Source organism: Panicum virgatum, chromosome 3K, assembly GCF_016808335.1.
Source record: "Panicum virgatum strain AP13 chromosome 3K, P.virgatum_v5, whole genome shotgun sequence".
NCBI classification, from domain to species: Eukaryota; Viridiplantae; Streptophyta; class Magnoliopsida; order Poales; family Poaceae; genus Panicum; species Panicum virgatum.
The window spans coordinates 34,477,054-34,493,981 of NC_053138.1; the positions used below are offsets into that span (position 1 = coordinate 34,477,054).

Consider the following 16,928-nt stretch of genomic DNA (forward strand, 5'->3'; position numbering starts at 1 on the left):
GAGGAGGCCCAGCACAGCCCACCCCCCAGCAGTTGGGGGCGGTTGCCACCACTAGGTGGCCGGCCGACCACCCTAGTCGGCCGACGGCCTAGTGGGCCCCACCGCCTTCAGCTAGCCATGTGGAGGCGTCCCATTGGCTCCTTATGGCGGTTCCAGGAGGTAGAGGTTGTGGCTTCCTCCTATAAATGAAAAGGGTGGCGTAGAGATTAGAACACACACACACACCACACTCACCTCTCTTCTCTTGCTCATCTTGTGTAGTCTATAGGCTTAGTGGAGTTTAGGAGAAGTTTAGTAGTCATCGAGTCGTCGGAGTTGCTCGAGAGTTCTGGTATGGGTTCATCTCTTGTTGTCTCATGTAATATTCGGTCGTTTGTAATAGAATTAGACTATGGTTACCGATATCTGCTCGAAGTATATTCAGAGTTATCGGATATATGCTTCTTGATCTAGTTGCATTATTGTTCAATGCTTGCATTGCATGATGGCCCTGTGCTTGCGATGGTTAACATATGGCCCTGTGTAGTTTAATCTCTGATGATCTAACCATAAGATAGCATAGATATAGCTAGCCTAGCACGGTTGACTCGAGCTCTAACTTCTACCTTGCTCCCGGCCTATAGCATCTTTCTTTTCTTTTATTTACCTTGAGGGTAGTTGTGTGTGTGTCACACTACCTTCGACCATATTATCTATCTTACCTCTGTTTATGCATTCGAGTATCCAATCTAGATAAAGTTCATCAACTAGTCTATATCTCTTCATTCACTACCTTCCCTATGGAAATATAAATGACACCCCGGAATACTCCCGGGTAAAATGCTACAGCGGTGTTCTGTGTGCTTGCGGATTTATTCGTGTTTCATGAAGTACCTGCCACCCCAATTGGCGTATGCGGGCATCATTGCTGTTTCCCGGTGGTGACACTAGTAGGCGCCAACAAGCAATTTTGGCACCGTTGCCTGGGAAGGAACAAATTGAAGTATATAGATAAAGTTATGAATGAACTCAAAATTGGTATCCGCTTGCTAAACAGGTTAACTTGGCTTTGTTTTCTTGTCTTTGTTGATATGAAAATAGGGTAGTGTATGACCGGTTTCGACTTGCCGCAAAACTTTCATTCCGATCTAGAGTCACTTTTGAGGAGGACGCGAGCTCGTCTCGTATCACCTCGGAGACCACTCTCGGTAGCCGAACCATTCATCGCATCATCGTTAGCTTCACAAGCTATGGCCCAGAAGACACTACGTGATTACTCTGCTCCGTCTGCTAACCAGGTCCCTACCGGGCCCGAGGTTAACACCAGAGGGGAAAATTTCGAGATCAAGACGGGTCTCATTACGATGGTGCAGGCCAGCCCTTACTGTGGCAAGGCCAATGAGGATGCCGGCGGTCATCTCCAGCAGTTCTTGGAGCTCTGCAGTACTTTTGTTATTAAGGGTGTATCTCAAGATGCAATTCGGCTCTGTCTGTTTCCGTTCTATCTCTTGGGGAGAGCGAAGAAATGGTTTTATGGTAACAAGGTTGTTGTGGATACTTGGGACAAATGTGCCAAGGTGTTCCTCGCGAAGTTCTTCCTGACGGGCAAAATTAATGATCTTCGTGGACGAATTTCGAACTTCCAGCAGGCATCAAATGAGTCAATTCCAGAAGATTGGGAGAGACTTTAGGAGTACATTATGGCATGTCCGCACCATGGAATGGACAATTGGCTCATTCTTCAGAACTTCTACAACGCGTTGACTCAATTATCCCGTGATCATGTGGATGTCATAGCGGGTGGAGCTTTCTTCTCGCTAACCATTGAATGAGCTACATCATTAATCGAGAAGATGGTGTCCAACCAAGGTTGGAGCGATGATCACCTCCAACCACGCCAGCGAGGCATGCACTCCGTCAAGGAAGCTGACATGCTCGCTATGAAGATTGATCTCCTCCTCAAGAAATTCGAGGATTATTCCCAAGATAAGGCTCAAATGCAAACATTTCAAGCTTTGGAAACTCGCATGATGTGCGAGGTCTGCGGGAATGTAGGACATTCGAGAGATAATTGCCCAAAAACCCAAGAAGAAGCATTGTATCTCAGTGGTAACAACAACGGGTTTCATCCACAAGGAGGTCAGGGATGGAATCAACCACGCCCATATTATCAAGGAGGTAAAGGAAATTAAAATTCTTTCAATCCTAACCAACCTACCTTGTGAGATCTTGTCTACGGCCAAGCGAAGATCAATGAGTCCCTTCAGAAGAAGTTGGACACTACAGACAAATCTATGGAGACCATCCATGCCAAGATGGACGGATTCCCCACTGCCATCAAGAACCAGCTGAGTTTCAACAAGATGCTTGAAACTCAATTGGCTCAGCTAGCTGCTACCATGTCTGCTGCTGAACTAGGGAAGATTCCGAGGCAACCCAAATCAACTCTAGAGAGTGTAAATGTCATAAATGCTATGGTGTCCAACCCCTCAGCTACGCAGAAAAGCTTACATGCCCCAGAAGAGGTGCGTGGGGCAAATTAGCAGCTACAGTACGAGAAGACCCTGGAACCCAGTGATCAGTTGCTCAATCTTCAATTGTGAATTCGATCACACACTGTGTGACCTTGGAGCCAGCGTCAACATTATGCCAAAGGTAACATTTGAGAAGTTGAGCTATCCAATACTTTTGTAACGCCCCAAGTATTGACATACCTGGAGGTTACTACTAAAGACATTAAATTGCACTAAACAATAAAATTCTAGTAAATTTCGGCAGAGTCTCCTTTGTAAATTCTAACATCCGAGGCACACAAGATCTAAATATAGAAAAGTGAGTATAAGGATAGTAAATAAACTTGCTCATCAACCATCACAACCGAATAAACAAATTAAGCGACAACCAAATGACCACACAACAATTCTCAACATCAAAGAAATTATCCAGGACCGATTATTACTAGATGTGAGGAAACGTATTCTTGAGGGAAAGGTTGGGGACTTCACCTTGGAAACCTCTGGAGCTGTTCGATTTCGCGGTCGGCTATTTGTGCCACAAAGGTCTCAAGTCAAAAAAGATATTCTCAAAGAGGCACATCGTACTCGATACACCGTTCACCCTGGTGAGAATAAAATGTATCAGGACCTGAAGAAAACTTATTGGTGGAAGAGGATGAAGATTGATGTGGCCAAGTATATGGCTTCATGTGGTATTTGCTTGCGGGTGAAGGCTGAGCATAAGAGTCCTGCGAGAAAATTGCAGTCCTTAGAGGTTCCTATGTGGACTTGGGATGATATTGCTATGGATTTTGTTGTTGGTCTACCACGTTCTCCAAGAGGACGAGACACTATATGGGTTGTTGTTGATCGACTGAGTAAGGTGGCTCATTTTATTCCTATTCGGTCCACAAGTACAGCCAGTGATTTGGCACCTATCTACATGCGGGAGGTAGTGTGATTACATGGTGTACCTCGCACCATTGTTTCAGACAGGGACGCCAAATTTGTTTCTAAGTTGTGGGATAGTTTGCAGAAAGCATTGGGCACAACTTTGAGGATGAGCACTGCTTTTCACCATAAAAAAGATGGACAGTCTGAGCGGACAATTCAGACCCTGGAAGATATGCTTAGATCATGCATACTATCTTGGAAAGGAAGTTGGGAGGATCATTTACCACTTGTGGAATTTTCCTATAATAACAACTACCATTCTTGTATTCGTCGTGCTCCATACGAGGCTCTCTATGGGAGAAAGTGCAGATCACCACTTTGTTGGGATGCAGTGGGTGAGAAGGTTGTTTTGGGGCCGGATTGGGTTCAGCAGACCACTGAACGGGTTGCTGAAATTCGAGAACACATGTTAGCAGCTCTAAGTAGGCAAAAGAGTTATGCTGATGTGAGAAGACGAGACCTGGAATTTGGAGAAGGCGATGAAGTACTTCTTAGGGTGTCGCCTACCAAGGGTGCTGTGAGATTTGGTACTAAGGGAAAGCTTAGTCCAAGGTTTATTGGCCCTTTCGTGATCAAAGAGCGTGTGGGCAAATTGGCTTATCGATTGGAGTTGCCTGAGTCGATGAGAGGAGTTCACGATGTATTCCATGTCTCGATGTTGAGGAGATATCTAAGGGACCCAGAACATCATATTACTGTGGAGCCAGTTACAATTGAGCAAGATTTGTCATTTGAGTCTCGTCCGGTTAGAATTCTGAAAACATCAGAGAGAGTCCTTAGACGCAAGACATTCAAGTATGTGAAGGTGCTATGAACTAACCAAACTGAGCCTGAGGCAACTTGGGAGCTTGAGTCACATATGTGTGAAGAGTATCCGGAGTTATTTCAATCTGGTGAGTAATTACATGTTTTCTGTAGTTATCATTCCTGTACTTCGACTAGAAAGAATTCAAGGGCGAATTCTATTGAAGGGGGGATGTAATATCCCAATTATTTAGATTTTTTAATTTCAAGTTAGAGGGAGATTAGGGAGTTGACCAAAATTTGACTTTCTTAATCGTTGATCAGATGGACGATTGGGCACTGCAGTTGCATAGAGCTCGTCAAGACGAATCCGTTTGACTACTAGCTTGTTTGGTTTGGATGTCGTATGAATTTTAACGGACCGTTGAATCTGGACTGTCGGATGGCATTAGGTTTTTATTGTCTTTCCTGTATTGGACTCAATCCTTTTGCTCTACGCCAGATTTTTCTTTTCCTGCCGCCGCCATCTCCTAGTCCGGCAACAGCTCCTCCAATTCCACCGCTGTCTTCTGCATCGCGTGGCGGCCCCTTAGCGCGCTCCTCACCATAGCGCTGCTCTACCAAGTTTCCCCGTCCCCTGGGCAGCAGATCGTCGTTATCGCCATTGCAGGTTCAGCTGCCGGCAGATGTAAGGTCTATTGTTCAGAATCCTCTACCGTGTTTCCGTGCCTCCCTTGCCCTATCTGCTGTTCGTGATATGCAAATGTTGGTTCCATACAGCTGCTGGTTGGATGATAGGGAGCAGGACAGGGAAAAGACAAAGGGCAGGAGAAGGTTAGATTTCATCTATTCTATTTTTTAGTCCTTTGCAAATTGGGGAGTTCTACGGAAGATACTAATCTCCAAATTAGTATACAGATGCAAGGGGTTTTGGCCTCGGGTTATTCAACAGGACGATCGAGTTTAGTTATGCCGTATGAATTAGGCTGATTTATTCGATGAATTTCTGGAGTTAATTGGTGGGGAATTTGATCCTCCTCTAACAACAAAAGTTGTAGGTTTCGTCGATATCTTTCCAATGGCGCTGGTTTCATTCAATTTCGATTAGCGGTTTAGGAGATATCATCAAAACTGTGTCGCTGTTCCTTTAGAAAAGTTGTGCGCAGAAACTGTTTATTTATTTTCGACATATTTAGAGGCCGATTTTCCATTGAGCGCTGTAACGAAAGTTGTAGAAATTTTCTGTAGATGTTCAAGATGTATTTATTTACTGCATTTGGTTAAGAAAGTCAAAAGCTATGGACCAAACAGCGAGTAACTCAGAGATTTGGTCGAATTTTCAGAACTTGTGAGAATTAACGTTTTAGGCTTTTAGCTCCGGATTTCTTCGAGTATATAGGCTTTTGGTCGATATGAACTAGTTCCTGAGAGTGGTTTATTCCATAGGTTCGATAAATTTTAGCGGCTAGCATGTGGCGTCGGGTTCTCAGCAGGGTTAAGGCAAGTGCAATGACGAATCTCTTGATGTGTGATTATGTTTGTGGCTTTCTTGCCTCCCTTGGGCGATGTTTCTTCAATGTCTATATTTCATATGTCAATTCTTTTAAGCATCATGTCATAATTTACTGGTTCTATCAAATGTTCAAGATTCGCGTGTTGCCTATCATATCATTCAAGTGCCGGGGGTTTGTATAAACACCGGTTGTGCAATTTGGTTCTTATGTTCAGATTCCGGTGAATAAGTGCTGGCCCCACTTATTCGGCTTTACCGGTAAATGTTAAGGAAATTTCAGGTGACGTCCATTTCAGACGGAAACTACTATTTCATTGTTGTTCCATGATTCTAGATTTTCGTTGTTCAAGTACTTGCAGTCGTTCTTCTTATTCCGAATTGTGCTTGCTAAGTATTTTTACTCACCATTGTGTTTATTTGGTTTTTAGGTACTCGTTGATCAAGTTTGCATGGGATGGGAGTAGCCACTTCATGATGAGCTCGCACACACCTTTGCAATTCATTAAAACAATACTCCAGGCTGGATAATTTCTTTGATGTTGAGAATTATTGTGTGGTCATTTGGTTGTCGCTTAATTTGTTTATTCAGTTGTGATGGTTGATGAGCAAGTTTATTTACCATCCTTATACTCACTTTGCTATATTTAGATCTTGTGTGCCTCGGATGTTAGAATTTACAAAGGAGACTCTGCCGAAATTTACTAGAATTTTATTGTTTAGTGCAATTTAATGTCTTTAGTAGTAACCTCCAGGTATGTCGATACTTGGGGCGTTACAACTTTCCCTTATTACCATGTGTGTTCAACTGGCGGACTCTACTGTGAGATATCCTGAAGGAGTTGTGGAGAATCTTGTGGTAAAAGTCAGGAATACTTTCATATTAGTGGACTTCGTAGTCCTCGATATGAAAGGAGATCTTGGGATCCCGCTCATTGGGTGCCCATTCCTCAAGGACGCAAACGTCAGAATTGATGTAGGGGCAGAAAAAATCAGCCTCCGCATCATGGGAAAGACCATGAAGTTCAAATTTCAAAATAAAAGGGAGTTATTTCTGATCCATGAGGACAGCGAGAAACAGTGGTTATGGGCAGAACCCGGTTGGGATGATCAAGATCATCACTCTCCTTCCAAGCCAGCCTAGGAAGATTGGGAGATCCATACTCCTCCAACTGAGCCAGTGGAAGACAACCAGAAGATCCCCGACTTCATCACCAACACAGTATGGGAAGATCTGGAAATTGTCTATCCTACGCCCAAGGATCCTATTGTTGCGCCGTCTACGCCACCAAAGAAGAACAAGAAAATATGGCGCAAGAAAAAGACGTCATCGCCTGCTACAACTTCTCTAGGTATGAACAAAACGACCTCAACCGGATCAGGTATGGAGAAAGGTCCTGCTTTTCGGACCCTAAACAAAGAGTTAGCTTGGGGGAGGTCCCCTCCCCTAAGTCAACTGTATCCCTTATTTGCTTTTGAATAAAATTTGATAAAAACTTCAAAAATAAAATAAATATTTACTGCTTTATTTTCCTTTTATCATGCGCGGTAAGCATGTTTTAACTCCTTATGAAAGTTGAAAGGATGAGTTTTGCTTTGTTCTACCGTATCTGTTGCTTAGTTTGGCAATGAGAGTTCTGTTAAGTTTAAGTTTGTTGGTTATGTAAATACCTTGCCAATGAACCTGAAAGTTCCGTGGGTTGCAGATGCTTGATCCATGTCTAAGTTGTTGTGAGTATAGATATGGTAAATAAGGTTGTACAAGTTTGTTCTAGTGATGCTTGAAGTCTGGAGTTGTTTTCAAAAAAGCTAAAAAAGGGCAAGTTCCCAATGATAAGCAAGTCCTACCAGAGCCATATGTTATATTCCACAAAAAACGTTACACATATGCTGCTTGATGTTCTGTTGAGTTCTGTCAAATTGTGTGACCCTAGTGAGAATCTTTTCATGCTTTCTCAATCATAAGCAAGTCCTGCATTGGGAATTAGCACCATCATCCATCAATTCCCCATCAATAAATTCTCCATGACTTGTTAATCTCTCTCGTAGAACATCCCTGAAATAAAATAAAGTTAGATTATGGCTGCCCCAAAAAGAGAAAAGATGGCACGCCGAAGAAGCATGACCCAAAAGAGAGAGAGAGAGAGAAAGGGGTAGCCATGTCTCAAAAAAAAGAGGAAGAAAGGGATGATTCATTAGAGAGAACCAATGCCTTAAGGAGTAAGCCATATCCATCCATCCACCCACTCATACACTTGCACCTTTTGATCAAGATTGCATGACTTGTCTCTCCATGGATCTTCTCTTTGACTTTATAATATATGGAATGCAAGTATGCCCAGTTCTTATCCTACCTTGAGCTCCACAAAGGTTTATAGTAGTAGGAAAGACTGAAGGCAGATACTGCCCTGGTGAGGATAATAAAAGTTGAGTGATTCGAGAGAATCATCTTGGGGACTTTGCCATATTTTCAAAAAAATCCTTCAAAAAGTATCTCCATATGGATTGCAGATCGATGAACAAGTAAGTACTACTTTATGCACCGTTCTAACTCTCAACAGCCCAAGACGAGGAGACAGCTAAGAAGCCCCATGAAGAATTAAGGTACTTCTGCAAAGGTATGATAGCCAACTTATTTAAACTCATAGAAGAACATCTCTGTTTCAGACTATGACTTGACAGGTATGTATGAGTCAAAATGATTTTTTGATCAACAACATAATTTGTCCTACTTTGCTCGGGACGAGCAAAGGACAGCTTGGGGGATCTTGTTGACGCTCACTAACGATCATTTCCAGACATCAACTTGATCAAAAATCATGAGAGTTTGCATTTCTAACACGCATCTTTATCCAATAAAGTCCCTAAACCACACTTCACCTTCTAGAAAATGCAAGATGTGTTTTTGAGCTAATATGCAGGTTACAAGCACACTTTGGCCCGACTTAAAATCACAGAAAATATCAGAGTACCGATTCAGGCTCAAACAGACCAAAAGTAGCCCAAGAACCAAAGCACAGCCATTCAAGACAGACTCTACCCCAGCATTCAGACAAGAGGAGGCCCTGCACAGCCCATCCCCCAGCAGTTGGGGGCAGTTGGCACCACTGGGTGGCCGGCTGACCACACTGGTCGGCCGACGGCCCAGTGGGCCCCACCGTCTTCAGCCAGCCACGTGGAGGCATCCCAATGGCTCCTTATGGCGGTTCCTGGAAGTAGAGGTCGTGGCTCCTTGCTATAAATACAAGGGGGTAGAGATTAGAACACACACACACACACACACACCATACTCACCTCTCTTCTCTTGCTCATCTTGTGTATTCTGAAGGCTTAGTGGAGTTTAGGAGAAGTTTAGTAGTCATCGAGTCGTCGGAGTTGCTCGGGAGTTTTGGTATGGGTTCATCTCTAGTTCTCTCTTCTAATATTCGATCGTTTGTAAAAGAATTAGACTATGGTTACCGATATCTGCTCGAAGTATGTTCTGAGTTATCGGATATATGCTTCTTGATCTGGTTGCGTTAATATTCAATGCTTGCATTGCATGATGGCCCTGTGCTTGCGATGGTTAACATATCGGCCTTAGAACTGTATCAACAGCTCCAGTATTCGTATGTTTGCTCTAGTGTGATGTCTGTCCATCCGGAGGGTGAGGGTTCCGTGCGGGATGCTAGAGTATCGCTTACTAGTGTTAAGAGTTGCTGGATGTCAACTATACCCACGGTTTATAGAGGTAGCCGGCAGGTGGTGACAGCCCTGTTCGAGCCCTAGTAATCCTCCACATTCGGTATGGGGGGCAGGAGGTGCATAAAGCTGCTGGGGTGCACGGGCTTCTCTCGTTACTTCGAAAGCGGTCTCCCTGTTGTGCAGTTTAAATTTTGACGATCTAACCATAAGATAGCATAGATAGAGCTAGCCTAGCACAGTTGACTCGAGCTCTAACATCTACCTTGCTCCCGGCCTATAACATCTTTCTTTTCTTTTATTTACCTTGAGGGTAGTTGTGTGTGTGTCACACTACCTCCTACCATGTTATCTATCTTACCTCTGTTTATGCAAAAGAATATCTAATCTAGATAAAGTTCATCAACTAGTCTATATCTCTTCATTCACCGCCTTCCTGCGGAAATATAAATGAGACCCCGGTATACTCCCGAGTAAAATGCTACAACGGTATTCCGTGCACTTGCGGATTTATTCGTGGTTCATGAAATACCTGCCAACCCCAATTGGTGTCTGTGGGCGTCATTGCTGTTTTCCCATTGGTAACGCTAGTAGGCGCCAACAGAACTTGCGGAGAGTCTTTTTAGCCATAGCCTCAATAGCAAGTGGTGCTTTCGAAATGGGTTTCTGTGCCGGGAGAATAGTGAGAGGAGGAACGACGCGAGGTCATGCTCTTCTCACGAGCTTCTCTGGATTATCTATGTAGTTTTCCAGTAGGGAGAAACCAGTCATACACTACCCCTGTTGTAAGGATCACCGGGGTATCCGACCCTAGAGGGGGAGGCGGTGAATAGGGTCGCTAATCGCTTTTTTAACCTAGGGCTCAAACTAATCGCATAAGATAAACCTAACACGTCCTACACATGCTAGTTATGACTAAGGTTTATCTATGCTACCCTCTACTTACCCCAAAAGACTTGCAACCTATAGCCAATCCTAATCAAACTAACTAGGAAAGTAAAGGTAAGCAAGAAAGAGTAAATGCGAAAACGTAATGCGGTAAGTAAAGCGGTAAGGGAGAGGATATGCAAACTCCCGTGAAGACACCAAGACACACTGATTTAACGTGGTTCGGTTAGGACACCAAAGTCCCTCCCTACGTCCACGGCCACTTGTCCAACACGAACATGTGTGATGCCGAGTCTCTTCGCTTGATCACCGTCTTGCCACGCCTCCAAGGCTCCCGACAAGCAAAGGCTAAGTGACGCCAAGTCACAAAGACGAGGTCACCGCCGCCGTCTATCTCGAAGCGTCACCACGGCACCGTCTTCACTATCTTGGAGCTTTAACACCAAGTAGGGGCCTCCTTCCCCGCACAAAGTGTCGTTGCCACTCCACACCAAGTCGGAGGGTCACACGACGAGTACACAAGGTGCTTGCCGCAGCAAGGCTTTCTCTCAAGCTAGTTCTCTCAAGAACTAAGCCTAAACAAGCACTAAACACTCTCACAAGTGTGCTTAAGCCTATATGATGTACAATGAAGCTCTATGGTGGTTGGAGATGATCTTTAGCTCTTGTATACTTTCTTGAACTCCAGCACTCTCAAATGACCCGGCCTTGGGGGTATATATAGGTAGCACAAGCAAATTTAGCCGTTGGAGAAAAGCTACCAGAAATGTGCTTAACGCCGGTTAATCCGACGTACCCCAAAAGCCATCATCGGTTCAACCGGTGTATGTAAACTGCCACTTGAAAAACTAGCCGTTAGCAATTAACCGGTGTATCGCCGGTTTAACCGATGCAATCAACCGGTGTATGTAAAATTAGCGTCGGTTTAACCGGTGATTGTAACTTTTTCACGTTCCTCCAAAAACCACCTCTCTGGACAACTGAACCGATGCAATTGACCGATGCATTGTCGGTTCAACCGGTGTATGTATTTTCATCGGTCTTCGTTTGGCAATGCACCGACGTATGCATTTTCTTCAACGTCGGTTAATCCGGTGCGTGTATCTTCAGTTTCCAGCTTCTGGACAATTACACCGACGTGTGTCTTTTCCTTAACATTGGTTCAACCAGTGTATTGAATTTCTTCACAGTCTCTTCGATTCTTGTCCTTTGGACCGAAGAGGTTTCAGGGCGCTGCCCTGAGACCCGCGAGGGGCGGCTCCCCCTCGACCCCTGAGACCCGCGAGGGGCGGAACCCCCGTAGGGGTGGCCCTTCGGGCCTAGCTACGCTTATCTTCTCTTTGTCATCACTTGAACCTAAAAGCCTGTGAATGTTCATCTTAACAATCATATTAGTCCAAGTGTTGTGTGTGTCATCAATCGCCAAAACATTATATTGAAATATGGCATGAGAGGCCATTTTCGCTACCCCTGTCTTCTTTCAAATCAAAAATAAAAGAAGACATAAAGTGACATTAGCCTAAAAGAGTAATGAATATATCTTGAGTACAAAGCCTAGATTAATATTAGCACAATAACTTTGTTCACATGCCATCCCCAGCAACGACTCTAGAAATGCTTTGTTGGCATTTCTTAAGTCGCTACCGGGTTCGCGAAGACCTCGGCAATGGCCTCAGAAACGCCTGTTGGCGGTCCATAGTGAAGTCACTAGAAATGAGGGCGACGTGTCCCATCCTAGTAACTACACCCAAGGGGTGCCACTGTCGTGGTATAATCTATACGATTACAGAAGGATCCACAAGCGCATGGATATACCATTGTAGCTTTTCACCCGAAGAGTAAGGATATCATTATTTATTTGTTCCCAGGGGATAGCAATGGCAAAGGTATTGTACTCAACATTAATCATGACATTGTGCCTCAAGCAATAGGCAAAACTTTGACAGGGGTAAGTCAAGATAAAGAAATAAGAAAGGGTAATGTGACACAACACACAACCAAACTCTAGGAGGAAGGAATAAAAGAGAGAAATGACAAAAGAAAGAACTAGACAATCCTACATCAAGTCAGCTGGAGCTTAGGCTAGGTTAGGTGTCTTAGTGCTTCTATCCAAAGCTGGGATCATGTTAGGAGATGGTTAGGACTATAGGTGCTAGGAAAATGGGATAGTGGGGAGAAGGTCCCGCACCGGAGTACATCCAGTCCCGTTACCTCTTTGCATGAACTCCTAAACCGACCCTGAACGTCGAGGAATACGCTAAATGCAACACCACTGTTACGCTGGACGGATAGGGTTGTCACCACCTGCCGTCTACCCCAGTCGCACCGTGGAGCAAGGTCATATCTGAAGGATCCTGCATACCCGAGCACCACGCTCGTGTATGAAGTCACAACCCTAGTGTCCCCGGGTTTCCCACCCTTCGGATGGACAAGTAAAACGCTAGAGCAAGCCTGAAAGCACAACGAACCTCTATCCATACCTGGATCATCTGGCCTAACCAAGACCTTAGCATAACTCATGAATGAACTAAGCATGGATTGATAAACTATCAAAATAGTAAAGCAACCATGGCATATCTCTATATTATTAGAAGTCTAACAAATCCGATGCAAAGCCATACCGGGAGCCGAGGATTGCTCAACGACCCTGAGGATGACTTGATTCGCTAAGGAAGACTAGCCTAGCTCCACTACCTAGCTAAGAGCAAGAGAGAGCCTCCTTGGAATGAGTGGAATGAGTGTGTGTGTGTGTGTGTGTGTGTGTGTGTGTGTGTGTGTGTGTGTGTGTTGAGAGGGGGGGTGAGATCCCCTATTTATAGCTCTAGTGGTCGGTTCCCGCCAAATGCATATATGGAATGTGATCAGGTGCCTTGGTAGCTACTCCACCTCGAGATGCACCTAGACAGGAGCCAGGCCAGGTTCGGCCGACCCATGGGGTTGGTCGACCCCACCTGGTCGCCCCTCGTCCTTATCCTTCTTCAGCAAGCTGACATGTGGGCCCTCATATCTTTCCATGTATGCATTATACGTGGCACACCCATTTGCTCTGCCAGATGGGCCCTCTTTGTAAGTGTTTGATGCCGAATGCAATCTTTTGCGTAATTGTGTGGCGTCTGCTGTGTGTTTTCGTCTTATTTTGCTCTTGCTCGTTTGAAGTGTACAAAACTCAAAAACAACTGTGGAGCAAGGTTAGTGATACAAATATGCGAGTAAGGCGTATAGTTTCCCTCTATTATTGAGTCTAGTTGACGGCCGAATTTGGCACTCAAGGACCGTCAACAGTCGGCCGAGCCCATCCTAGCTCCACTGGATTACTCCTTGCATGTGTCAGCTATCCATTGGCTCCCAAAGGTGGTTCCAAGTGCTATAGCTCCAATCTTTAGCCGAGAACCCCATGTGATATGTCACGGGGTCCCGATCTTCACGAGGTAGGATATTGTATGCATTATCGTTGATCTTTGCCTGAACACGAAATGGACCATCCCCTCGTGGCATCAGCTTGGATTTACGCTTATCAAGGAAACGGTGCTTATGCAAATGAATCCACACTAAGTCTCCTAGTTTGAATGACACTTCCTTCCTATGTTTGTTCATACTTGCAGCCTTGCATGTGGCCTTCAACTCGATTACTTCCTTGGTCTTCTCATGTATCTTCTTTACATATGCAGCATGCTTGGAGGCTTCCATGTTGGTTCTCTCCTATAATGGTAAAGGCAACAAATCTATCAGAGCAATAGGTTTGAATCCATATACAGTTTCAAAAGGACACATGTTAGTGGTAGAGTGCACTGCCCTGTTCTTTTTCAAGTCCTTCAAGTTCTTTTTCACCATTATTCGTAGCAACATGGACAATGTACGATTCACCACTTCAGTTTGGCCATCGGTTTGAGGGTGACAAGTGGTCGAGAACAAGAGCTTGGTTTCAAGCTTTGCCCATAATGTTTTCCAAAAGTAGCTCACAAACTTGACATCACGATCAGATACGATGGTCTTGGGCATTCCTTGCAATCTCACAATTTCTCTGAAAAACAAATTTGCAACATGTGAAGCATCGTCGCTCTAGTTACAAGGAATACAATGAGCCATATTTGAGAATCTATCAACCACAACAAAAATAGAATCTTTTCCTCTTTGAGTTCTAGGCAGTCCCAAAATAAAATCCATGCTTATGTCTTCCGAAGGAATATTAGGAACATGTAAAGGAGTGTATAAGCCATGAGGATTCAATTTTGACTTAGCTTTATGACAAGTGATGCATCGCTCAACAAATCTGATGACATCTCTCCTCATCTTGGGCCAATAGAAATGATCTCCTAGTAGTTCATAAGTTTTCTTTTGTCCAAAATGACCCGTTAGTTCACCTCCATGTGATTCCTGCATCAAAAGCAATAGAACCGAAGAATTTGGGACACAAAGCTTGTTAGCTGTAAACAGGCACCCATCATGTTTTTCCCAACCTTTTCCATCTTTACAATGATTATATGGTTCCGATAATTCAGGATCATTTTTATACATATCTTTCAAACTTTCAAGACCCAAAACCTTTACCTCGAGTTGGTTGAACAACGCACTCTTTCGAGACAAGGCATCGGCAACCACGTTGTCCTTACCTTTCTTATATTTCAAAATGTATGGAAATGTCTCGATGAACTCAACCCATTTGGCATGGCATTGATTCAGCTTAGCTTGGCCTTTCAAGTACTTCAAAGCTTCATGATCGGAATGGATAACAAACTCCTTTGGCCATAAATAATGCTGCCATGTTTCAAGCACTCGCACCAAAGCATACAATTCGTTGTCGTACAAAGAATAATTTAAATGAGCACCGCCCAGTTTTTCAATAAAATATGCTACTGGTTTTCCTTTCTGCATTAAAACTCCTCCTATGCCAATCCCGCTAGCATCACATTCTACTTCAAAAGTTTTATTGAAATCAGGCAGCACAAGTAATGGTGCTTCAGTCAAACATTTCTTTAATTCTTGGAAACCATTTTCCTGTGAGTTTTCCCATTTAAAATCTATCCCTTTCTTTGTCAATTCATTCAAATGAGCAACGATGGTACTGAAATCTCTCACAAATCTCCTATAAAAACCAGCAAGGCCATGAAAACTTCTTACTTGACTTACGTTCGTAGGAGTTGGCAAATCCTTGATGGCTTTCACCTTGGTTTCATCCACTTCTATTCCTTTTCCTGAAACAACAAAGCCAAGGAACACAACATGGTCTGTGCAAAAAATGCACTTCTCAAGATTTGCAAATAATTTCTCTTTTCGAAGCTCATCTAAAACTCGACGAATGTGATTCATATGCTCCTCAAAAGACTTGCTGTAAATCAATATATCATCAAAGTAAACAACCACAAATTTTCCAATGAAAGCTCTCAAAACATGGTTCATTAATCATATAAAAGCGCTAGGAGCATTAGTCAAACCAAAAGGCATAACTAACCATTCATACAGCCCAAATTTAGTTTTAAATGCAGTCTTCCATTCGACCCCAGTTTTCATTCTTATTTGATGGTATCCACTTCTCAAATCAATTTTAGTAAATATTGTGGATCCACTCAATTCATCAAGCATGTCATCTAACCGTGGAATAGGATGACGGTAGCAAACAGTGATATTATTGATAGCTCTACAATCAACATACATCATTCAAGAACCATCCTTTTTAGGTACTAGAATCACTGGAATAGCACAAGGACTTAAACTTTCATGAAAAAACCTTTATCAAGAAGTTCTTGTACATGCCTTTCTATCTCTTTCGTTTCTTCAGGATTGGATCGGTATGGTGGACGGTTAGGGAGTGCAGGCCCTGGAATGAGGTCAATTTGATGCTTGATCCCATGAATGGGAGGTAGTTGTTGGTACTTTGTAACATCATGAATAAAATCTAGAAGCGCACGGATACGGCTGTAGCTTTCATCCAAGAGTATTCCAGGGTATCTTATCCACTTGGGAACGTGAGTACGCTATCTACGGGTTCAGGCTCATCCAAGGACACACACGCCAGTGTAGGAGAGACAGGAAAGAGAGGACTTTCTAAGATCTAGAATCTATGTTTAGAAGAAGCGATCACGTCGCCGTTATACTTCGTGCTACTAGTTTCGACTGGCTTATACAAGCCGATAGCTCCAATAATACGTGCTCTATCTAATATCCAAACATGGAGGATTACTAGGGCTTGAACAGGGCTGTCACGACCTGCCAGCTACCTCTACAAACTGTGGGACTATCAGACAACTGAGTAGTATAGTCCAGCCTAGACACCACGCCTACGCCTTTCCCTACTAACCTTAGCCCTGGCCAAGACATGCCTTTTCTATCCGGGGTCTTAAGCTAAGATCAAATGCTACTCTCTAAGCATACACATCAACTTATATAAGGCAGAGATGATAACTTGGAGTCCAAACTCTAATTCTGAATAAGAAAGTCTCAAACACTTACAACCGAATAAGCATCCGTCGAGGTAAAAGTGGAGAAGAGTGCCGACAAACCCGGCACTTCCCCCGACTCCTCCTCACTCTCCTCCTCTTCTTCTACACCTCCTAGACTACCTAAGTGTTGGTATTTCTTAACTCTCACAGAGGAATTCACAAGCACAAGGAAATACCGTTGTAGCACTTCACCCGGGAGTATTCAGGGTATCATATTTTCCACGAGGAACGGGTGTGCAA

At 43.8% G+C, this 16,928-nt stretch overlaps 1 non-coding gene across 1 annotated transcript; it reads right to left on the reverse strand.

Moving 5' to 3' along the window:
• Positions 1-1,595: 1,595 nt before the first annotated feature.
• Positions 1,596-1,702, reverse strand: LOC120701637. The gene has a single exon (XR_005686202.1). It is a non-coding gene; the product is annotated as a small nucleolar RNA R71 (small nucleolar RNA).
• Positions 1,703-16,928: the final 15,226 nt, after the last annotated feature.